This window comes from Camelus bactrianus, chromosome 14 (assembly GCF_048773025.1).
Source record: "Camelus bactrianus isolate YW-2024 breed Bactrian camel chromosome 14, ASM4877302v1, whole genome shotgun sequence".
NCBI lineage: Eukaryota > Metazoa > Chordata > Mammalia > Artiodactyla > Camelidae > Camelus > Camelus bactrianus.
The window spans coordinates 8,520,366-8,545,643 of NC_133552.1; the positions used below are offsets into that span (position 1 = coordinate 8,520,366).

General features: G+C 38.8%; 1 protein-coding gene across 1 annotated transcript in view; it reads left to right on the forward strand.

The window, feature by feature from the left end:
• Positions 1-25,278, forward strand: part of RFC3 (replication factor C subunit 3) — a 75,817-nt gene that overhangs the window by 18,690 nt on the left and 31,849 nt on the right. Inside the window, exons 10-11 of the transcript XR_006723528.2 lie at positions 8,866-9,023; positions 10,888-10,970. The gene's annotated coding sequence lies outside the window, so the exon portion shown is untranslated. The remainder of the gene's footprint in view (positions 1-8,865; positions 9,024-10,887; positions 10,971-25,278) is intronic.

The following is a 25,278-nucleotide window of genomic DNA, read 5'->3' on the forward strand; positions in this document are numbered from 1 at the left end:
TAAAATTACAAATTTTACCCTGATCTAAATTCCTCTTAAAAATTTTGATATCTTGTGTTTTCATTTCCATTTAGCTCAAACTGTTTTTTCAGTTTCACTTGAAATTTTTTTTTCTTTGACCAAAAGATTACTTGGAAATGTGTTAATTTCCAAGTAATTGAAAATTTCCAGATATATTTTAAAATCTTCTCTACCCTTGTTAATTTTCTATCATTTACTAAGAGGAGTATTGAAATCTCTAACTATTTTTTATGGATTTGTCTAATTCAGTTCGTTTGGATTTTACTTCATGCATTTGGAAGCTTGTTATTAAATGCATACATTTTTAGGATTGTTACATCTTCCTGATTAGTTGTCCCCTTCATGAAATGCACCTCTTTATTTGGTAATATCCTGGTAATATTTCTTGCTCTAAATCTGCTTTATCTTGTATTAGTATCGCCACTCTGTCTTTTTTTGAACAATTTGGCCAGAGAGTGAGCTCAGACATCTTAAAGTTGAGACTTTGTAAGTCTGCTGAGCTATATCTGGGTTCAGGAATACCTTCAAGATTGCAACCAGTCCTCAGTATCCCTTGGTTTTCACTTTTCCAGTTTAGCAGTCAGTCAGGCATGTGTCAGTCAAAAGCTTATCTTAGCCACTCTGTGGCTTTTACTTCCAGGTTCTCTCAGTTCAGTAACTGATTGGTTTCTCAATGGCCATGAACTGAACTTGCAACCTTGGTTTAGCAAAGCTATGGATTTTCCTTGTTCCCAACTATTAATTCAGTCCACTACTCTGTCTGCAACCAACTTTCAACTTATAAAGCTACAGTTTTTACTGACGAGGTGGTAGGTGCATGATAATAGTACCAGGTATAGAAAGTCATAGAGTTGCTGCCATTTTTATCCAAAGCTAATTAGTTTTCCAACAATAAACACTTCAAATTTGTTGTCTGATTTTGATCAATTTTCAGTGTCCTGATTGATTGGTTTTTGACAGTTTTGTCCACTTTTATACTTTTCTGCAGGGGGAAGTCAATCTCCTCCTGTTACAATTGGTAGAAGTAGCCCTCCACTAACTCAGTTTTTCGTTGCTTTTTTTGTAAATCCAAATTTCAATCTGATAATCATTTTCGCTTACTTTGAAAATCAGTTTTTAGCTTTTCTTTCGGGCAGATCTACTGGTGAATTCTCTCAAGGTTTTTGTTTTTGTTTTGTGTTTTTGTGTTTTTTTTTTTTTAGCTTAAAATGTCTATTTTGCATTCTTTTTTGAAAAGCATTTTTAATGGATATAAAATTATAGTTAGACAATTTTGTTCTTTCTGTGTCTTAAAACTATTGTTTTGTGTTTTGGTTTGCACTGTTTCTGAAGAGAGATCTGGATTGTAATTTTTTTTCCTATGTGTTTTTTTGTTTGTTTTATTTTACTTCCTGTGGCTACATTTAAGATTTGCAGCTTCTCTTTATGACCAATTTCCAGCAGTTTAAAATGTGTCTTAGCGTGATTTTTATTTGTGTTCATCCTGCTTTATACTGTTTTACATTTGCTTCAATTCTTGGATTTGTGAGTTTATGTATTTTATCAAATTTGGGAAAAATTATTCGTTTTCTTCAAGTATTTTTCTGCCTCCTTCTCTGAGACTCTGGTTATATCTCTGTTTGACTTCATGATAGTGCCCCATAAGTCAAGGGTTTCTGCCTTTCCACCCCCTCCCCCTTAGGCTTTTTATTACTGTCCTTTAGTTTCAGAAGTTTGTTTCCTTCAAATTCACTTATCTTTTGCACAGTCTAACCTGTTTTAAGACCATTCAGTGAAATCTTTTTTTTAAAAAACTGTTGAACTTTATTTTGACAGGTAGTTATTTGATTAGCAGATTGATCCTTTTCATGCTTGTTTTTCACCTTTTTTTAGGGTGGGCCTAGATAGTCTTTATCTCTAGTTGAGCTTTACAACTGAGGTGTGATCTTTGTGGTGTCTGTTGAATGCCCCAGGGATCATTGAGGTGTCTACATCCAGAGTCACCAGAACTCATTGTCTTCTAGCCCTGTGTGAGCTCTCGTGATTGTCCAGCTTAGTTTCCAGATCTTTCCCCAATAGTTTAGTCATTTCTTTTTTCCTTGCCTGGCTTCGTGGAGTCATATTCAGTGTATATGCAGCTTAATAATCAAAGATGCAAGGCCACCCTTATTAGATTTCTCTCGCACTTTTTCTGTATAAACTCTCCTCTTTGCAGATCTCTGTCATGCATATTCAGCCACCTCAGTCTCTTTGAATTCTGCTCCTTCTCCACAACTCATTGTTATCACAGTTGTCTGCTTAGATTTGCCCTTCCTACCCTGCAGTCTGGAAAGTGCCTCTAGGCAGAAAAATCTCTAAAATCTCTAATTTTAGAGATTAGCCCCTTGGTTTCTTTTCTCTGATGCATCACAATCTTGCACTGCTTTCTCCGGTTTGTGTTGCTTTATTTTGTCTAGTCATCTAGTTGTTTACAATGGGAGGGCAAGTTTTGTATCAGTTACTCTTTTATAACTGGTGGTGAAAGTTTTAAAGTTAGGATTTTAACTGAAGGCCTTGCCTCCTGGGTGTGAATCACTATTTTACATGGTTGTGCAATGTACACACACACACACACAAACCTTGCTGTGGTTTTTACTAAAGTGCCGTTTTGTACTTTTGAGTTATAGAAGAACTGAGTGATAGGATTTTAAATGTTCCAAATTGTAGCACGGCAAATCATGAAACACATTCCTTAAAAATTAAAAAAATCAACCCTTGGCGGCAATTTTCCTTGTAGTTAGGTCTCAAGAAAAACATAATCATTTCATATTTTTCAAATTGATGAACTAAATTTTACTAGCTATTTGCTCCTAGTTTCTTATATATAATTCCAGTGGAAATTTGGAACATACTATAAGATGTTTTCTATCAGTTTGATCATGGTGTGTAAGACTTAACAGTAAATTACTTCTCTCTCAGTGAAGGAAAATGGTCCCTACAAACCTTAACTCATGTCTAAATTACAGCCTATTGCTGGTTACAGACACGATATGGTACCTATGGGGCTTGACACTTTCTGTGCCTGTTGGAGCTCATTTGATGAGCTGATTGCTTACTGAAGTTACCGTCTCTTAAATAGCAGCATAAGAAACTTTAGCAACTTCATGAAGTGCAGCTGTGCAAAATAATCACTAGCAGTAGGCATGGAAAGAACTTCACAGCCTTTCCAGAATAACATTAAGGACCTTCATGTGAGGCACTGTGTTAGGTTCTTTGCAGGCATTCTCTCATTTAATTCTTCTAACAATCTCTGAGTTAGGCATTATTATCCTATTTGTAGATGAAGAAACTGGATGCAGACAGCTCAGCACAGACTCCCCTCTAATACATTCGTAGCCACCAACCAAGAATTAGGCCCTCAATACTGCTCAGCAAACTCAGGTTTCTCTGATCAGATCTTCACAATGCCTCTTTCAAGACTTCATTTAGAGCAGGTAACATTACCTCCTTATCAGCCAGCTACCAAAACCAAATATGAATGCATCCTGTATTACTATATGTTCATTTGTGTCTATCCTGTGTACTCTGTGTACATTTGTACTTTCTCTTGCTACAACAGAGAATCTTCTCATCTGTTTTTAAACCTGTGCCTTGGATTTCATCAGCTTAAGCCTGTCTCTGAAAAACTTTACAACGTCCTTTGTCCCTTTCTTGTCTTTTTAGTCCCTCTCTCAAAACTGGATTCTTGCTCTGGTTTTGATTTTCCTGGTATCTTATTAAAGTTTCTAACATAGAAAAAACTAAAAAAAAAATGACAACATTCATACGAGTATTTTTCTTTAATTGAAGTATAGTCAGTTACAATGTGTCAGTTTCTGGTGTACAGCATAATGTCCATATATTTGTTTTCATTCTTTTTCATTAAATGTTATTACAAGATACTGAATATAGTTCTCTGTGCTGTACAGAAGAGATCATACCAGTATTTCACAGTGAACATTTAACTGCATTTGCTTTATCACATATCTATCCCTCCATCCTTCAGTCATTTTAGGTTTTTGCTGCATTTCAAAGTAAGTTACAGGTATCAGTACATTTTCTCCCAAGCTTGTTAGCATGTACATCATTAGCCAGTTTAATAAGCCAAGAAAAATACGTAACAGGCATAAGGAAACAAAAGAGTGGAGGAAAATTCTTTTTGGAATGTTTGGAATTCATATGGAATTATTTACTTTTAAAACCCCAAACAATTCCTTTAACAAATAAGTGAATTCAACAAGCTCACAAGATATAAATTTAATATACAGAAATCAATTGTATTTTTATATAGTAGAAGTCAATTATTGAAAAATAAAGTTTAAATAATCAATTCAATTTAAATATATCAAAAATCCTAACGTAAGTTTAATAAATGATGTTCAAGACCTGTATGTTGAAAATAAACATTGTTAAAAGAAATTAAAGAAGATGTATAAATGGAATGATATATCTTGGATAAACTGAGTGTAATATAGGTATCTGCTGTCTTTACACAAAGGTTAGGTAAAATGATTTTTGAATTGTTTAAAGTAGTCAGCTTTGTTCATGTCATCTAAGGGAAAAATTTATTCTTAAAATTTTCCCACCCCCTACCTCCTGCTTTCAAAATTGGATTCTTTAGTTGATAATACAGAGCATATAAACAGTGCATATTTTTGTGTAAGGCTATTTTTAAGCCATTACATATATGCTCCAAGCACTTACTCCTACTGAAGTTGGGTCATTGGGAAATTAGTTGGCAGGGAATAATCTGGCCTGCAATCTTACGGGAAATCAATTTCCAGATATTTAAATAACAGACCTAACTATGAATATAGTCCTCAGATTGTGGAGTTGAATACTGAACTCTAAAATTGACTTTCTGATATCAAATTTTATGAAAATGAATTAACATTGCTATTGTGAAACAGTGATATTCCATGAATGGGATTTATTAAATTGCAGTGCAATATGGTGCTAAAAACTAAATATGAGAATATTATACTATCAGAATGGTACAAATATCTTGAGAACAGTTGCTCTTCTATAAAAAACAAGTAAGCAAAGAATTTAACCTTGTTTGAAAGTGTTGTTAACTGGAAGTAATTATTCCTCATTCCTGATGTTTCCATCCTGTGAAGTGAGATCTATTAATGTAATTCGGGGTCTCTCTCCATCCTTTATTCATCCAGCTACTGGAGAGATTAAGTGTCTTATTTGATTGTCAACTTTGGGAATGATAAATCAACCTGCTCAACTTAGCTCCAGCTTTCTTCCTGTTTGGAATAAGCCTGTGTATCCTAAGCTGTAAATCTTAACTAATGAGGCTTCCTACATTCAGGGAGGTCTGTCCACGAGAGCGTTGCCCCTACCCCAAGCCCAAGCACAGGCTGTGTTCTGCAGACTGCCCTCTATCAGGAATGGGGGATGTTTTGGCCTCCTACTTTTTTGTTTGTTGTACTTCTCAACTTGTTTTAAGCTGAGTATAGATTAAGGGGGCTGTTCATTGGGGAGGGGCTCTCAGAGATCCCCAGATTTTTTTTTTTTTTAACCAGGAACACTAAGAAATAAAAAGAAAAGAAAAATTTGAAGAGAAGATTTTTGCGCACCTGGGGCCCACGCTGTGGGTCTTAGACTTTTGTTTGGGGAAGAAACCTTACTGGTTTATAGAGGCTTATTTTAGGCCAAATGTGTTTTTACACTTTTGTACTTAGCTTCGAACTTCTGTAGCCTGAGAAAGAAACTTTAGCTGTCATGACGTATTTTGAGGTTGGCAGGTGACTATAATTTATGCCTTATGCAACTTATGTGAGAAAATAAGACACAACCCTCTGCTGTGTTGGGTGCTTCAGGTAGACTGCTTTAGCTTACTGCACAGGCCTCGCTTTTCCTCAATTGAGACGAAGATTCCATTGTGCAGAAGAGTTTTACAACTGCTTTACACATTGGTGATTAGAAGAATATTTGCCGCTTTTAAACAAGACAGATGAATTCTGTATGTCAGCAGAACACTAGAGATGCGCTAGCTTTATACAGTTAGTACCAAGCCTGGTTAGGTAACCTAGATAGGAAATTCTAGGTTCTATTCTTCTATCAGGATCAAGGAGGGCGCTATGCAGGGACTGACTAGCCTGGATTTCATGTGACATGTCCTGTGACTTTTAAGATTTCAATGTCCTATCATAGAATCTCAAATTCGCTCTGCCTTTGTTAATATCATAAGTTGTAACCCCAACTTGATACCTGAGACCCAAATTGTGGGCTTCACCCTTATTCTTGTGTTAGATTTAATGAACAAGTAAGAGATGTGAGCCCTTATTAGAAAGAAAATGCCATCCTCTTAAGATAGAAAATGAACTGAATGACATTATTACAAACCCAAAGGTAGAAGGAAACAAAAGTACTCTGTGCCTGAAACTGTTGGCCTCTAGTAAACCCATTTGCTTAGGAAAACAAGAAGAAACTACAGTGGTTTGAAAAGGGTACTTCAGCTTTACTGTCAAACTCAGAAGCAGTGAAAGATTAAAAAAAAAGTAAAGAAATGCAGGCCAATTAAGCTGGAGGAAGATATTTTTAAAATTTATTTATTTTAATAAAGAGTAAAGAGGGAAATGGCATTCTAAAGATGAGGTTAGACCAGTGTAAAAGGAGGAAAAGAAGTATGCAGATTCCAACTGCTCTGAAAAAAGGAAAGATATTTTTGCTAGTAGATCAGAAATGGTGACTGGGACCCAAACAAACCTAACAGAGCAAACTTGAGTGATTCCTCCAAGAAAGGCCACATCACTGAAGGATGACTTCCAAAAGATACATGTCCTTACCTGGAGTTGTTGGAGAACCATTCCTTAAAGAGTGGGACAGCTATACCAAGTGGTTATAAAAAGCTGGGGCAGAATTGAGGGAGGAAATCCTTGTAAAATATTCAAAGCATTTTTCAGGTGAATTTCCATGTGATCCAATCATTGCATTTGAAGAAACAGGCATTGCCTTTGCCCTGAGGAAACTTACTGACCTTAGTCAATACATTTATGAAATGAGTGAGAATCCTAAAAGAAAGCAAAGATGTGATGAAATCTAGACGTGACAATCAGAGAACAAGTCCAGGCTTTGATTAAATATTGTCTGATGGAAGATTATCTCTGCAGGGGATTATCCATCTCATCCAGAGTAAAGTAGATGAAATTTGAATGAGGAACCCAGAACTTGTTGATTTCCTTTTTTATTGCTGTTGTTGTTGGCATTATTATTAGTATTATAAATCTGGAGTAGTTATAAAAATACCTGTCTGGGTCAGAAAGCATAGATGTAAATGGAAGGGGGGTTTTCAGATCCAGTAAGTGGCATTAGCTCCCATGCAAATTAGAGAAGGAAACTGGCCACTTTAAGAAGTCAATTAAATTGTTAAGAAGCTTGAATAGCCTTCCTGAAAGGAGTAGGGAAATAGCAGAGGGAAATTCAACACCAGTGCTCTGTCCCAGTACTTCAGAAAAAGATGTGGCTGAACAAAAAAGCTACTCAGACCCTGGGGCATTTAAAACTGGCTTCCCCAGGGGCACACGCTTCAGAAGCATCAAAAGCACTTCGTGCAGGAATCTGTTGAAGATGGGTTTACAGCCAAAACATTTTGGGAATGAGGGGGAACTCTTCCCTAGGGGATGAGTTTCACTGCCCAAGCAATCCCAGAACCAGAGGTAGTGAGACAGCCAGGGTGGCACAGGACGAAAAATGCCTCTTTCTGAGAGATGGTGCAGTTGTGTCACTAGATAGAGCCTGTCCTCAGGGCAGCATGAGGGGCCCAAGGCCTAATGGGCGAATGGAATTAAGAGATCCTGGGTATGCTGGATGGTGAAGAAAAGCACCTGATGTGAGCCCCCATGACTGGAGTTGCCCCTATTACAGTTGTCTAAATTTGCAAGGAGACAAAAATGCCTCACATGACACTCTGGGTGAGGATGCAGGCAGCATAGATGGATTTTATTTTCTCACAAAAATATAAATGTAATTGAAAGTGCTAAATGTGTAGTCTCAAAATAACTTCATGTTGGGAGAATTTTCCTGGTTTGGCTTAAGGGAGCAGATCATGAAATCTAGACAGTTGATCTTGAATGACAGACTTCTTGCTGAGATTGAACAGAAGAATATTTTCCTTTTCTCTTTGGTATCATCAGATTTCTCTTGGGTCTTGGTAGCCCCGGGTTCTGAGAGTGTAATTTTGGCTTATACTAATTGATCTAAGGGCAGGAGAATGTCTTTCTATGTTAGGTGGATCTGGGAAAAGCCTGTGATAATTCTCTCTGTTCTGTTAACTCTTTGAATTGTTTAGAAGTGCGGCTCATGAAGGACTAGGCATTGAATTACTTTGACTTCTGGGCCTTTGGAAGCTCCAAAGCCATTCCCGAGAGAGACTATTGCAGTTGCTGATGGGACCCCACTCCACTCAGGCAGAAAATCTCTCTAGCCAATCCTGAGAATAGCAAGTCAGGGGATGATTTTGTTTTGTAATTGAACTTTGCACTTTGAACTTTAACATTCAGGAATTTGATTTCAGACTTTAGTTCCCTTAGATTTCAATGTCTTTGAATTCCAACTTGTAAAAGAATTTAGTCTTTGAACTTTAATTTCCTTCTTGGAATTTAATAATAGAAGGGAAATCGTGTTCAAATCTGAAGTATCTCTTTATAGGCATTTTATTATTGAAGTATCTTTAAGATAGCATTCAATCTCTGAGGAACCTCTGTCATGCTACATTGGACAGCATGCATGGACATAATTTTGGGCAGAAAATAGAATAGGGGATACATTTTCAACTTTTGGTATGGAGTGGATTCAAAGTTGATATATTGAATGTGTGCATCTGACCCATTGCAGATTCTTGTGGGGACGACTTTTAGGCTACCTGCCACTAGACCCAGGAGGAAACTCAAAAGAGCAGAGACTGGTAGTGTGGTCTCATGAAAATTCTCCCGAGCAGACCGCCACAACTCTTGCTGATCATAGGCTCTGATGGAAGGAATTTACATACTGAGGTATGGGGAAGTGATTTATACATAATTTGACTTGACCTTTACACTAACTAAAACAGCCTGTTTTATGGCCTGTCAAACATAACATTGTACGTCTGCTGTAACCATTAAGGAAAAGAGTATTGCTCATTGTCCATTTGTTGCAAAGGATTAAGTCACAATGCATGGCAATCGCCCCACCAACAGTGTGTCCTGAGGGGAATTCAGGATGAGAAAAACAGAATGAAGCATTCTGTGCTTGGGATATATCAAGGAAGAATTTCAGTGACCACAGATACTTATATTGTCCTATACAGAGGAAGATACTAAAACCACTACCTTGAGATATCTGTTTTTTGTGATTAACAGTGATTTTTTACTAAGATATATGCTTGTATATTTCCCAGCCCCCAAAATCCATATATAAATTGGATCCTCTCCTACCTCTTCAGATCAGTGCCCCCAGAGCTACTAGGAGGCTGAGTCCTCCTCAGTTGGGCTTGAATAAAGCTCTATTCTTATTTTAGATTTTTAATTGATTGTGTTCACAGCTCATGCTTAAGCCCAGTGAGTTAAGAGAATCAAAAGCTGGGGAATGCGCCTCTTACCTATTCCTGATTCTTTGTTCTTGTGAAAGGAGCTCAGTTAGTTACGGCTCTGGGCTTCCCTTTGTCCCATCAATCTCCCTGCTTCTAAGGAGACTCTTAGCCCATTTCAGAGGAATAACAGGGCATGCTCAGCTCAGCTCCTCTCTTTCCCCTCTTGGAAATGAACATGCATGTTCCTTCATTATTCCATATGGGGAGTCCTACCCTGGTCCAGTGCATCCAGGCCTAGGGTAAGTCTGCCCAATTCTGGACTTCATTGTTAGTCCCAAGATAAAAGCCAAGTCTCCCAAATTGATCTTTATCAGATATAAACATGATGTTTCGGCTTCATCTTTTCTCTTCTGTTTTGACTCCTGATGTAAACTTTGGTTCTTTTTGCTCTGTTAATATCGAGTTGATTACTTTTTCAGAGTCCTTAATTTCCTAGTCTGAAGTGTAAGTCAGTTCAACAAATAGTTATTCAGCACCTACTATATATTACTGTGCTGGGCACTAGGAATACAGAAATAAACAGTATCATGTTAGATGGTGACTGCTTATTTAAATGTTTAAGTATAATATTAGAAGAAAATATATATTATAAAGAAAGCACAAAGGAGAAAGTGATCAGTCGGCCTGGTGGTTTGGAGTTTAGGAAGCTCTCATGGAGAAAGATTTTGAGGAAAATGGCTAAGCAAGGGAAGCATATTTTTGACAGAACAGTACATAATAAACACATGGGTTTATGATGGACATGTATCAGGATACTAAAAATATTTGATAATTTCTAAACATGATTTCTGTGTTAGGAAGTCAGGATGAGGAGGGAGAAGGAACTGGATTATGACTTCAGGAAGCCTAAACTTTGACATTATCTTATCAAGAGGAAGAGCCATTGAACAGCCTTAACCCAGAGAGTGATATGATCAGGTTTACAAAATGAAGCAGTTGGACCAGATGACTTCTACATTTTTTTTTTTTTTTTTTTTTTTTAGCTTTACCAGTAGATGATTTATGTCCTGGGCCTTACTATAGATGTAGAACACTTACTTCTCAGCTATCTTAAATCAGCTCCTTACCACACTGTACTAGGATTAGGTAGGATTAGATTTTGCTGCATGTAACAGAAAACCCATAATAAATAATACCAGTGGATTAAACATGACAGAAGTTTATCTCTCTCATGTAAAAGGAATTTGGCAGACTAGTCTGGTAGCTTTACAAAGTTGTGGGTAACCAGAATCCTTCCTACTCTTTATTCTGCAAACCCTAGAGTATGAACTTTGTCCTTATGTTTCAAGATGACACCTGGAGATCTGGACATCATGGTCATGTTCTAGGATGACAGCAGAAAGAAGGAAACTTCAAAGAAGATTTCCTAGAGGTACCTCCTATACTTTTACTTCTCAGTGGCTCGAATTTATTTCTGTTGGTCACATCTGAGGTTGGAGAAAAGCTGGGTGTATGACTGCACTGAGTAAAATCCTTTTTTAAAAATTTTAAATCAGAAAAAGTGGGACATGAAAACTGGGATAGACAATTAGCTGTCTCTGTTCCAGTCATGGAAGAACGAGGTATCCATTTACATATGTAAGTAGAAATACAAGTGGTAAGCTATCAAACATGGAGAAAGTGTTATTTCAGAATTAATTTTTCTGATTCTAGCTCTTAGTCCACTTTCTTCTTGAAACTACAGCGTCACAGCATCTGAATTTGAAACTCTATTTATTATACATCCTCAGATGCTGAATGCATGCTCAGCCATGTGTGGCCATGTCATCCTTCTCTCTGACTCCTGGCACTTTGGATAAGCTGTTTTCTTTCTCTGGGGTATTTTCCCTCCCTTTTGTCTACTAATTCTGTGGGGTTCTCTGCCACTGTTGTTTTGCTTGCTAAAGTAGGTTAACCTCTCCCTTGTCACAGTAGTTTGTTGTAATAACTTCTTCACTGTCAGTCTTCCTAGTTGGAAGTCAGTGAAGACAGGGAGCAGCTACATCTGTTTTGTTCTCTTCTCTAACCTTAATGTCTAGAAAAGTGCCTAGAAAATAATAGGTGCTCAACAAATTTGTTGAAGGAATAAATGGACAAAAAGGTAAATGACTGAACACAGCTGAAAAGTGATTCAAATTATCATTGCTGTGAAACTATAAAGTATGATATGGGTTATGCAGAATTGGCAAATTTGGGTGTGCAAAATGTAATCATTTTTGACAAATGAAATTAATATCAGTAATAGGCCCCTTATTCTACTTAGACATTTAATCTCAGCCAATTCATGGTAGACCTAGTCAAGTTATGGTTTTCTCAGTCAATTCAGGTCCCCCTCCCCGCAACCGTGCATTCAGGATTCCCCTTCGGAGACCGCATCTCAATTGTGGGGAAGTTTCATTACCTCAAGGCATGTATAAGAGAGTGCACTTGGGATGTTGTCTGCTCAGGCCTGCATCTGGCGAGATGCATCATTCTGCCGGTTACCTGGGCTCTGTAACTGTCCCAGTTTGGTGTCAGCTGAGTATTGGGATTCCCACTGGTCTGTCTCCAGTTACTGTTCTCCACTGGCACACCCTTTGGCCACTGGGGTGTCCCAACCCAGGGTATGTGGTGAATGTGCAAGCTCTCTTTTAATGACACCTTTTGCCTCTCAAGGAGGCACAGGCAAAATTATGCTCTGTGGAGCTTTCTCAGATGCCTCCATGTAGACATCCTCATGCCGCTCTCTCTAGCCACTGTCACTGTGCTAGAGTGATCCAGGGACCCCTTTAAGGCTTACCTTTTGCCTAGTCTCTAGTGGAAGTAGAGCACTGGTCTCCTCTATGCTCAGATTCTGAAACCCATCTGGGATTCTTTGCTCCTCACCCTGTCCCAATTGTTTTGGCCTTGGTGATGATGGTCAGAGGGCAGGATCTGTTTTCAGAGACCTACACCATCTGACTCCATGGCTCCCCCTCATATCTCACACTCTCTCTTCCTTGTAAATTTTTATCCCTTTTAAACTACTTTGGCTAATTTCACATGCTTTCAAGTTTGTTGTTTATGATATAAATGAAATTCCACAAATACATCATGATTTTATTTGATACTCAAAAGTCAGGCTTTTGAGACTCAAAAATAACTTTTTACTTTGTCTTTGCTGCATGTTTCAAAAGTCTGCTTTAAAACTTGGAAGCTGAGCATGAACCCTTTTCACTTGCCCTCTCATCCTTTCACTGAGACAAAGCCTGCACACCTAAAAGAGAGAGTCATGGAGCAAAACAAGAATTTTGAGGAAAAAAAATAGATGGGTTAATAACAAAGTAACCCAGTATATTTATAATAGGGACAGTTGATAGTCATTCTAAATACTCCAGAATGAAAGAATAGTAAAATAATGTTATAATGGAAAAGTATAAAATTGTTTAATGTTTAGAAGTATTTTTAATAACACAAAAATCTTTGCTTTAATGAGTGAAGAGAATGGTATATAAAAGTGATTGTGTACAAAGATCACAACTTTATAAAAATAGAAAGAAAAGTCATGAGGAAAAGGAGCATAATTTTAGCAGTGATTGGATAGTAGGACTATGGATAATTCCCATTTTCTCCATTTTTTTAATTTTTCCCTCTAAGGAACACAAATTATGTTTATAATCAAAACATTACATATATGATGTATGTATATGCAAATGTACACACACACACACACACACACACACACACACACACACACACACATATATTTACAGTTTGACATAAATAATACCATTTCCTGTAGACAGGCCAGGCAAATGACATTGCTTATATGATGGCTGAATAAGACTGTATCTATCTTTGGATATATTTTTATACATCTATCTGTACAAATATTTTTTGGAAGAGGTAAAAGAGCCAGAGGAGAAACCTAAAGTGGCCAAATCCCTCACCAGGAAATCAGGGGGACAGTAATGTGGAGGAGGAGGACAGAAGTCCATGGCTTGTAGTTGGGGTTGGGGCTACCATCAGACACTTGCTCAGATCCAAGTACGTTTTGCTGTCTGCCACCATAAAAACATTTTAAGACACCTATATTATGGAGCTCCAAATATTTGAATTAGTTATTGTATTTCTCATTAATTGTTCCCCTCTCCAAACTAGACATTCGCAGGTGCTGCAAATAATCATCTGGTGACTTGGTTTCCAAATGCCTTGTCCTGTTGGTTGCTTGTCTCTGTGTGTGTGTCTCCTTATCTCTTAGCTTCTTAAAGTGGCACTTGACTCCATATGTGGTGCAGACAGCTCTGAGGATAGAGAAACTCCTTGTTCTTTCCCTCTAGGCTAAAGCAAGGAGAGAAGAAAGGAAAATGAGACGTGTTGTTTCTGTCTAGGGCATGATTCCTCTGTTAACGATTTTCCTCAAATCAAGGGGAGGTTACTTTGGCAACAACCATTTTATGGTCCTGTAAATAACTTCCTCCTGGTTAGCAATGTTTCATTTTCATAAAATGTAAACAAGTCCTACAGTGACTTCTTAAAGTAGCCAAATCCCTTTTTTCTCTCATTATTTAAGAAACATATTTGAGTAAATCATTTAATATTTAAAAACATATTGTCATATAAGTGAAATGCAGCAGTTAAAGTCTGCATGTTAGTTTCAAGATTTGTTAGAACCGTCAAAATAAACTTGATTTTAATGTGGCATTGAATTAATAATATCAGTAAAGTGGTCTCTTTTTTAACAAGCATGCTAATTGTTGCTGATTGCAGGATGGTTTTGCACAGGGAAAAATTATGACATTTTCATGTTTGAAATAGCACGTAGAGTCATTGCAGTTCATTTCTCTTGAGGCAGTTCATCTTGTAAGGACAAATACAGCTCCACTTAGAAGCTCCAAAAATGATTTTCCACTAAACAGTCTCTTGCCAACTCCAACTGTGCCGTACAGAAGTACTGCAACCTATTAACAGTTGGTGACCTTCACAGTAAAAGTAACCCTGAAAATGTATGAAATTGTTTTTATGAGTAGTCGAAATGCCTATTCTGGAGGCTCTAAAAAACATTAACTTTTACTTTAGGTGTAGAAAGATGCCTGCAAAAATGTGCTTCTTGCTATTTCACATGTTATAATATGAAAAGGTACTCCACAGGGTCACTGGAAAGGTGCTGTCAAACAATGTTATAGGTTTGCTTAGTTCTACACATCTCACCTTTGGACATTTTAAGTTGAAGTTCTTGTCCTTTCAGTCAATCAAAAATGTTCCCTTCCAGTTAGCTAGGTCATTCGGGTCTCTATACAGTCAGCATTCCTGCCCCCACCCCCAGTTGTTTGGCTGATTTCCATTACTGAAGAATTAGGTCTGGTAATTAAATCCAATCTCAATCTCTTCAGAGTTTTTTCAGGCAGTTTATTTAGGTTCTATGCAAAATGGAATCCCTCAGGGACAGAGAATTAATATATTGTGAAGTATAATTGCAGTGAAATATATTTAACAATTATTTTCAAAAAAAAGAGCTTAGAGACTTCCTTTGACTTGACTCAGCTTCAATATCTTTATGCAAATTTTTTTATTTATAACTTCCATCCTTTATAATTAGACATGTTCCTATATTTTCTGCTGGTTTTCTACATCAATAAGCTACTTTTGTCAATGATTTTAGGTAAATCATTGTGTCTCCCACTGATTCATACACACATATCAAGATATTTTAAAAATAAGACACCACTACAAAAAGGTTAAAAATGTGCCCATAAATATACAATATATAAGTATGAATTATATAGTTGCATATTTTTAACATTCTATATTTAGATATATATATCTTGATGTACATATTTTGATATGTATCTTCTATAGTATCTTAAGTTTCTGAATATTTTGATCTGATCTCTTCTCACAATGGGCAATTTAAATGTCCTGAAATTAGATAGGGAGTAGGAAAATCAGGGTCCAAAAATAAACGAGGTTTGCTGTTTTAAAATCACCTCCAAGGTCATCTTATTCATTCCTCAAGTTTCCAGCTTCACAATTTTATCATAGAATGGAATTTACAAATTGCTTCCCAAAGCTGTCAGATGCTATTATTTATAATAGATTCTTACGTGAATTTTTCAAGAAAGGCTGTGAAAATGACTCCCTGGAGGTCCTTAAGGATAGCTCTCACAGAGAACTTCGGTTTGTTTTGTCAGTTAGTTGGCTTTGATTTTGTATCTAGGAGTGTCTAGAACCATGCTCCTTCTAATCACAAACTCCCTTTTACTGACAAGTTGTTTTTGTCATAATATTTGTAACCACATTACCATGGACTGGATGTATGTGTCCACTCAAATTTCATACGTTGAAACCTAATCCCCAGCAGTGTGATAGTGTTTGGAGGTAGGTCCTTTGGGAGGTGATTAGGTCATGAGGGTAGAGCCCTGAGAAATGAGATTAGTGTCCTTTTAAAGGAGACCTCAGGGAGCTCCCTTGCTCCTTCTTGCATGTAAAGGCACAGCAAGAAGACTGTCATCTATGAACCAGGGAGTGAGTCTTCACCGGACACTGAATCTGTTGGTGCCTTGAACTGGGACTTCCCAGCCTTCAGAAGTGTGAGAAATAAATTTCTGTCGTTCATAGCCACTCAGTCTGATATTTTGTTATAGCAGCCAAATGGACTAAGACATTCATCAATGATCTACGACTGAAAAAAATGTATACATACCTATACACATAATACACGCAGTTACGAATCTCAAACATAAAATCAGGTGGTTGAAACTATGTTAATAACTGTAACTATATATGTTTTTGTAATTGAATGTAGTTTCTGTTCAGAGTCCCTACTCTGCTAGGATGCCGGTATTGCATCTTTGTCAATTTAGCACTTGTCTCCTCTCCAACCCAGACTGTTCATGGGAGGAGAGAGGGGGTTGGGAGAAGGCAGAGAGGCTTTGCGATCGTCAGGCATTGAGAAGGACTACATGCTGTGTGAGTCCTTGTCATCAAACTGCTCTGACATCAGCTGAGACAGAATCCCATTGGTCATGGGTCGTTTCATTCAGGCAGTTGCTGTATCTTCCTTGTTCCAACCATGAGCACTGTCTTGGTTATGGAGGGGCTGTCAGTGCTGAGTCCCCTCTTCCATGCTGTTTACTGCTTTAATATGCTGTTTGCTGCAATGAAATAATTCTCTTACTTGACACTGAATGTGCACCCAGGCCCTGTATGAGACAACCTAAGGCTCTTGGTCTGGATTCCCCACTCTGCTGCTGCGTCTGCTCTGTTCTCCTGTGTATGCTGAACGTGGGAACACTAAGGTCTTGCCAGTGTTCAGGTTCTACGGAACACAGGGCACAGATTCCTTTTGCTCTGTATCTTCCAAATATCCAGAGATTTCTGCAGTTTTTCTCCCCTCCTCATTCCTGTGACTTAGCCAGGAAGGTACCTGGCTAAGCCTAGGTTACCCTTCCCAGGATATCGTAAGCATCTAATTGTTGAATTCTCTCCCCTTTGTCGTTGTTTGTTTGTTTAATATATCCTTCAGTTCTCGGGTTCTTTACCTAGCCCAGCTGAGAGGGGAGGATTGGGAGTTAAAAGATGGAAGGAATAACAGGACCAGAGATGATGAAGTGAATTTGAGAAGGGTGAACATGAGAAATAGCAGGCACTTGAGATTACCTTGGAGAGTACGTGTGGAAGTGAAGCAGTCAACTGAGGATCTGTTTAGAGAGAGTGATGGGGTTGGGAAGAGACTGAGTAGGTCACTGGTAGCCTGAAGTATAAAACTATAGTTTTTTCCTCAAAGCAACGGGAAGCCTTTGAGAGAAGAAAATAAATAAAAGCTCTCTGTGGTCTTTCTTGATGTATTTAAATTTAAAAAACAGTGAAAGGGGGCTTGGCTTGAGCTTTTATGATAGAGAGCTGTAGCTTCTCACCCAGTTCCCAGCCCTGAGCCATAGCACAGACCTGGATGGAGCTCCTTGCATGAAGGCAGATCCGGGACCCCTCAGAAATAACATGCCAGAAAGTTACAAGTGTGCAGTCTTTACATGCTTTACGTACTAGCTGTCCTTTAAGGACTTACAGCTATTTTCCATGGTAAATGGGCCCACATGTTCTGGGGAAGATTTCACGAAGGTTCTAACTCAGGCTAACTTCTGGTGACCCAAATTCCACTGAGGTCTACCAGGGAGAATGGGAGTTCAAAAAAGCCAGATAATAATTAGAGTTTTGGCCCAGGCCTACCTCATAGTAGGTCTAGTAAGTTCCTGAACATGATTATTTACCTAGTTCCTGTAAGTATAGATGTATATATGTATGCATATAAATATGTGTAAAAATAAGTATACATATTATGTACAATCAGAATAGGTATCCTGAGAGCTCAGCCATTATCTTCACTGGTTTCCTGACTTGTGAAGTAAGGACTATTATGGTAGGAAGGGCCAACTGGACACTAGGCCACAGTGAAAGAAACAAAACTATGATTGATGCCCATGGAATTAACTGGATTTATATCTTCATCACTAGAAGCAGTTAGTGTTATAGAGTGGTGCAGTGGACTATGCAGCACTCAGTTTTACTGCCAGTACCTTCTGAAGTTAGATGCTGTCTTACAAAATTCAGCATGCGCTCTGAACAAGTGACTGAAACATGGTGCTGTTTCTCCCGCAGCCAGAATGCGCACGACCAGGAATAATGAACTGGAGGTGGGGCGGATCTTCTACCTGGTATAGCTCAAAACTTGCTTTCTGTCCCTGTGACTTTGGATTCTGTTAGTTTAGTCATGTTAGTTGCCCAGGGACAAATGCTTCTTCCAGAGGGCGTACAGTAGTTTTCAGCTGAATTGGAAGCTAAGCTTGCCCATTTTAGATAAACTTATGCTTCTGGGAGAACAAGGGAAAGGAGATCATGGTGGTGACTGAGATGATGGATTCTGACTATCCAGGAGAAATAAGGTTTCATTTACTCAGAAGGGAGAGAGATGAGTATAGATAATTCCTTGGGCAGCATCCTTTTGTCACTCCATTGACCAGTAAGTTGATAAAAACCTTCAATAGACCCTTCTAGGCCAACCCACCAGGGCTGAGGTCCCCCGGGTGGAAAAAGGTTTGTTAGTCCAGGTGGATAACGACCTCATACCAGTTACAGTGCTAACTGAGGGAGAAGGGGGACCAAACTGTGCAACAGAGAGGAGAACCCATAACTATCACCTTCATCCCACGACTAGTGTTTCCTTCCTTCTCATGTCATGTATAGATTTGTGTATTTTAATTAATTTTTTTTTCTTTCATATCTTTTCCCTATACCATTTAAAAGTAAGATTTGTTGGTTAACTTTACATTTCAGGTTATACATTGCAGAATATTAAGCAGGCATCCAATAGAAATGGAGGAAAAAAAGAACATTACTCAGAGATCTTGGAGTTGGATCCAGAGGCAGTAACTGGCAAGGCTGAGGGTTGCCTTCCTTTGCTGAGAAGGGCTGAAAAGTCTTGATCCTTTGAGGAACATAGCATTGCTATGTAAGGCAGGAATATTTTCTGGTGAAGAGTATATGCAGATATCAAGTAGGAAGAGTACTGGACTGCACTAGAGGTCTGCTGCTGTTTGGCTCCCCAGCATCCAAACATCCTTCCGTCTGTGGGAAATCCTCCAGAGCGTGAACTTTGATGAAGGAAGGTCTCACCTCCCATTACAGAGGCTGAAATGGCGAGACGTTCCTCCCTGGCCCCTGGTGCTGGGGTGTGACTCCCATTACCTGGGCTTGCATGTTCCGGTACTCTGGGAGAATGACACAAAATTACAAAGCTACTGAAAAATGCTTCCTGCTGCTAGTTGGGTAATGATGCTGAGCTCAGCAAGGACAGTGGTTAGTGCCAAAATTCTAGAGGTGATGGCATGAAGTGTCCGGTGGTGGCAACATTGAGTTGTTACTGGTGGTAACCAGTAGTGGCCTCCCAGCACCCTGCTGGTCACTCTACTTGGGTCCTGCCCGTTTTCTCAGCCTGGCCTTGCTAACCTTCCTGTTGATTGAGTTAGCAACACACTATCCCTTCAATAAATAGCTTTCTGCTTCATGAAGTTAGTGATATTTGGTCTCCCTTGCTTGCAGCCAAAAGCCTTGACCTTTATGAGACTGATTTGTGGATAACATATGATTTCTATCTAGGGCTAGTGAGCCACAAAAAATTAGGGGTTACACGAAACACACTGCAGATTTTTAAAAATTTGTATGATTGTTGGTTTTTTTTTTAAACTCATCTACTTTTTCACATAATAAAGTAAAGTGTAGGAAAAATGTAGAATAACTTCCACTAATAGAAAATTAAACCCTTTTCATGGAGATAAATGCTTATCTACAAAGGGGAATATTGTTGAATTTCTCTTGTGTTTTGTACAAGCAAATTTCTGCCTTTGTGCCTGCAGTGTGGATTAGTTGCCCCTTTCTTCATCTAGTTCAGCTACTGGGTGGAGCTGACCTGCAGGTGCAGAAATGGTGTAGTGAGTGCTTCAGATCCTGCAGGTAAAGGGGGGAGAGAGAAAAGGACTTCATTAGTGTCTGGCCTTCAGGAGGAGTATTGCACAGGTCAGACCTTTCCACACTGAATATTCATCCTCTTCTAGCTTGTCTCTTGTATCTTAACATGCTGAAATAATTTCTACCACCATCTTAATGTCACATTTTAGAAAGCTTCCATTTTATTATTCAAGATTTCAGAGTCTCCAGATTCTTCAAAATGGTCATTATATATATATAAAAAAAACCCTCTGTAAGTCTGAGAGAAAGGAGTGTACCTCTCTTTTATCCTCACATTTGCTGGCTTCACAAAGGGGAGGAGCAATTCTTTGTCAAGCTGACAAAGAACAGTGAGCACCCTGGTGTCAGAATTGCTGAGTACCTGCAATCTGGTTCTTAAATGTGTACTCAGAATATTCTGGCTTCTATTTTGATTTTGGTGAAAATGTCCTCACAGAATCTGGCAGATTGAAAGAAATCGACAGCTCAATTTCAGACAAAAAATCCTCTGCACAGGGCTAGCGAAGGTTAAAGCATCACTTGGCTGTTCTCAGCTCACTTCCAGTGAAGGGTGCCTGAGGGGGCTTATGTATACTGTAGAAGATGAAATGCAGATAAAATAGTGGGATTCCTTTAATCTACTTAATCTCCTTTTGTGTATTGAGAATGGGGAGTGGTGCAAAGGGGAAACTCTAAGTCACACGACATCGCAAAGATGGCAAAATAAGAAAGAGTTGACATCATGTTTCTAAATATACAACATTGTGCAGCAGCTACCTGGAGCAAAAGCAGAAAGACTGAGGAGGCCAAGTAATGACTTTTAGTTGCTGGAAGGCATCCATGTTCAACAGTCTGTCAGGTAGAGACAGGTGGAGCTGGCTCACCACCTGGGGTGAGGGCTGGTACAGGGCTTTTATTAAAATTACTGCACAGGAGTGAAGAAGATAAACACTCAGTGGGTGTAGTAGAATCGCCAGGCCATATGTTTGGCCAGAACTAAGAAGTTCCTTCTCCAAAATAAACCTGCCTAAGCAGGCACCATCTTAAAAAAAAAACAAAAAACAAAAACCAAAAATCAACTGAAGTACCAGGCAAATGCATCCCAGGATTTAGAAAATGCATCCCATTTTATGTGCTGCTGTGTCTTCAGTGCCAGTGTCTGGGATTTATGATCTGGCTATATATTCACTTGAGGTACAGTATGGCAGGAAGAATGTAAACTGAGTTTTAGATATCTGGAGGACGAGGAGGATGTTTATTTAGGTGGCTCTACACGCTTAGCATCATGTGCATCGTAGACTCTCAGAGCTAGAAGGGACTGAGGAGTTAGTCCTGAGAGGTAGTGCGACTTGTTTAAGGTCCCACAGCTAGTGGTGGCAAATTTTAAACCAGAACCAAAGTCTTCTGACCCTCAGTCCTTTGCTCTTTTTACTAGAGAACATAGCTTCCCATTGTATTAGTTTCACATGACTGCTGTAACAAATTACCACAAATCTAATGGCCTAAAACAGTGCACATTTATTATCTTGCTCTTATGGAAACCAGAAGTTCAAAATCAGTCTCGCTAGGTTAAAGTCAGGGTGTCGGCAGAGCTGGGTCCTTCTGGAGGCTCTGAGGGAGAATCTATGTCTGTGCCTTTCTTGCCTCTAGAGACCGCCTGCATTCCTTGACTCATGACCCCTTCCTTGTATTACTCCACTCCAACCTTTTGCTTTTATCATCCCATTTTCTTTTGCTGACTCTGATCCTCCTGCCCTGCTCTTATAAGGATACTTATGATTACATTGATCCCAGCCAGATAATCCAGGATAACCTCCCATCTCTAGACACTTAATCATATCTTCAAAATGCATTTTGCCGTGTAAGGTACTCTATTCACAGGTTTCAGTGATTAGATTGTAGACATCGTTGGGGGTGCATTATTTTGTCTACCACTCCATTCTACCTTCCATTATCCCCTCTCCAGTCCTCTGAAACAGAGCAATATAGGAAGCAGAAGAGATTTCCAGGGTCAAAAGTGTGCCATGAAACTCAGAGTATCAGGGTGGTTCTCTTTACTTGACCCAACACTTTCACCTCCATGTCACTTTCCCTGACCCCTGGATGAATGCAAGGGGCAATATCACTATTTCACACGTTGGTCAAAGAGGGGAAAGTTAAGAGCTTCCTTCAATTACAGATTGGTTCTCAAAGCCTACCTGCTTGTACCAAATAATATTTAACAGCACTCAGTGCTTACAGCAGTCTTCAAAGTCCTTAGTTCTCTAAGTTTTGTTAACACTCAGAGCAAGTGGCTTAATTTGTTTCTTCAATTCTTTTTTTTTTCTTTTCCTTTTATCTCTATGGCAAGAGATAAGAGGACATTTGCCTAATATCTGTTTGTTCGACTTCATGTCCTTGAGCAGATTGTGTGGTAGTCATAATCCTGAATATGTGTAAGTGGCTGAATCAGAACTGGGAGGTGCCTGTTACTAATGGCAAAGGAGTGAAGAGGCCATGGAAGAGGACAGGTCTTATCAGCGAGGGAAAGTCATCACCTTGCAGAATTTACTCATTTCTGTGCTACTCACACGGGTTAAGCTTGTCACTCTGAATTTCTTTATTGGAGAATTATTGGAAAGAGAGTAAAAATATCGACAATTTATATGAACTTTACTGATCTCCAAATAGTCTGAACACCTGGAATTATATTTTATTAAAAACAAATATAGTAGTAGGCACACACTAAATGTTTATGGGTATTGAGTGAGTGAATCTCACCATTGGGTGATTGACTTTGCCTGAAAAATAAATGAAGGATGTTTTCATTTGGGCTTGTTTGCTTCTTCTGTATTCAGTGATGACTTGTCATTTGACTTTTAAAGTTGGGCTAAGTAAACATGGACCTGTGGTCAGAAAAGCGCCAGATTTGGTTTGCTTAGGAGGCAAAACTGAGGAAAACTATTTTATTGGACTTGGTAGGGCCTTCAAGAGTATTAAAAAACAGAAGTTCCTTCAGTCCATCCATTGTCTCAGGGACTAATTCCTTATATCCAGGCTTCTTACATGGGAGGGGACATTTCCAGAGGGTACTGTGGAACCCAAGGACAATTGTGAACTTGGAGCCAACAAATATATGAGCACACACTATTCCCAGGCCTTTTCAAATATATTATTTCATTAAATTCTCTCAACAACTTTGGTGAAGTAAGTGTTGCTCCCATTTTACAGATTTAAAAATTTTGAAAGAGGTTAAGTGACCTGATAAAATGAAAAATCCAAGTATTCCAAAGCCCTTGTTTTTCAGCTCCAACTACAGTGCTGTTTTGACTTCACTGTGGCTTATGATTCTGCCAGCAGTTTCTATTAGAGAAAAGGCTGAGAAGGCATCGATAGAGTGTCTGCAAAGAAGTGAGATCATAAATCTAATACATCTTCAAAAGGAGGTTTAAGAGTGACAAATGACAGAAAGCAAGGATTTAACTCTCGGTTTTGCAAAGGGCCACAAATCTCTCAGGCATCTTGAATCTCCAGTCCCCCCTTTACTTACTGTGAGACTTTGAACAAGATCCATGCCCCTCCTTTGCTTCGTCTCCTCATCTTTGAGATGAAGTTAATGATAACAGCTACTTACCGGGCAGTAGTGGTTGTGAGGATAAATAAAATAATTCATTCAAATCTAGTTTATGATGCACAGGAAGGACTTCAATACGTATTAGTGATAATTATTTAGCGGAAGTCAAAGACTTCTTGAACTTTTATTCACTTTTATCAGAGCTAATCTTCCTTTAAGCCTCATTCCTCTCAATTGTGCAAGATTCTGAAGTTTTAGATTATTACTTTCCAGATGAATACTTTGTTTGTCAAAATTTAATGATTTGTATATAAAAATTTCCATTTTAATTTTAATTTCTCTGTAGCACTTTAGTGTTATTGCTGTTTTTGTGCAACATTTTCAAAGCATCGTATTCGGGGTGTTGATTTAATTTATGTGCCACCACCCTCTTCTGGTCCATGCATAGAGAAGTTATGTACTAATTATGATGAATCAATAATGAAAAATGTCATCATCACTCATCCCACAGTTCACTAACCATTGTTTAATTATTAACAAAGCCAGCTGAGGTTTAGCAGAGGCAGGGTGACCCTGGATCAGCAGCCCGCTGGTTTGGGTTCTAGCCTAGCAGTACCTCTTGCTAGCTGAGTGCTTCCTCTCTGAAATATCTGCTCTCTCCTTCCATCTGAGGTGCAGTGGTTCTAAGAAGGTTGTGAATCTAACTGAAAATGACTCAGTCTATGAGAAAATAAGTGCTTGGAAAATGTCCTTTCAGATGGTAATCCTGAATAAAATCTTTCACTTCAAAAATGGAAGTAGACAAGGCAACTAGATTGTCTGGTTTGAGTGTTCTTTCACTTTTGCTTACAACCATGCTCTCAGGATTATTCCCTTCCCAATATTTGTCCTGCTTTGTGTCAACTAAAGGTAGAAACATTGATCTGGCAGGTGGGATCTCACTTTACTTTCATTTCCTCCAGTGCTGGAGCAAGGATTGTGAGTGCCCACCTGTGCTTTTGGAATTGAAAACACAGCAGGGTATGATGACTTTACTTCTAAAAGGCCACAAGATGGGGATGTTACTCCACAAAGTTAGATCTTTCCATTCATTCTACAAATAATTATTGAGTGCCTACTAAGTGCTTGGCATTGTGCCAGGCTCTTGGATAACAGTGATGAATAAAACAGACCTTGCTCAGTGGAGTTCACAGTCTCATGGAGAAAGTAAGTGTTTAAATGTGGATTTAGCCGTCCGCTTAGTGATGTGATGACAGAAATGCAGGGGACTGTGGACATGCATGGTAGGGACCTTAAAGGCAATTTGAGAAGGTATGGGTGGACCTCTTGGAAGACTCCCTGGAGAAAACAATGTACAAGCTGAAATCTGCAGAATGACTAAGCATTACCTTGGAGCAAAATTCTAATCTAAGCAGAAGAAAGGCATGCCCAGAGACCCAGCCAAGAAGATGAACTTGGTTCTTTGACACAGCTGAAGCATGTCAAATTACAGTTGAAGCATTGGAGTGGAGAGTGGTGAGAGATGGGGCTGGTTCATATCATGAAGGGACTTGGCCACATACAATTTTTCGGGCAATGGGAAAGCAGTTCCTCTTATACTATTTATCCACCTGCAAGGCCTTCCTTATCCTTCTTTAACTAGCGTAATCCTTATCTAAATGTACATGCTATGTTCTCTAGCAAATGGTCC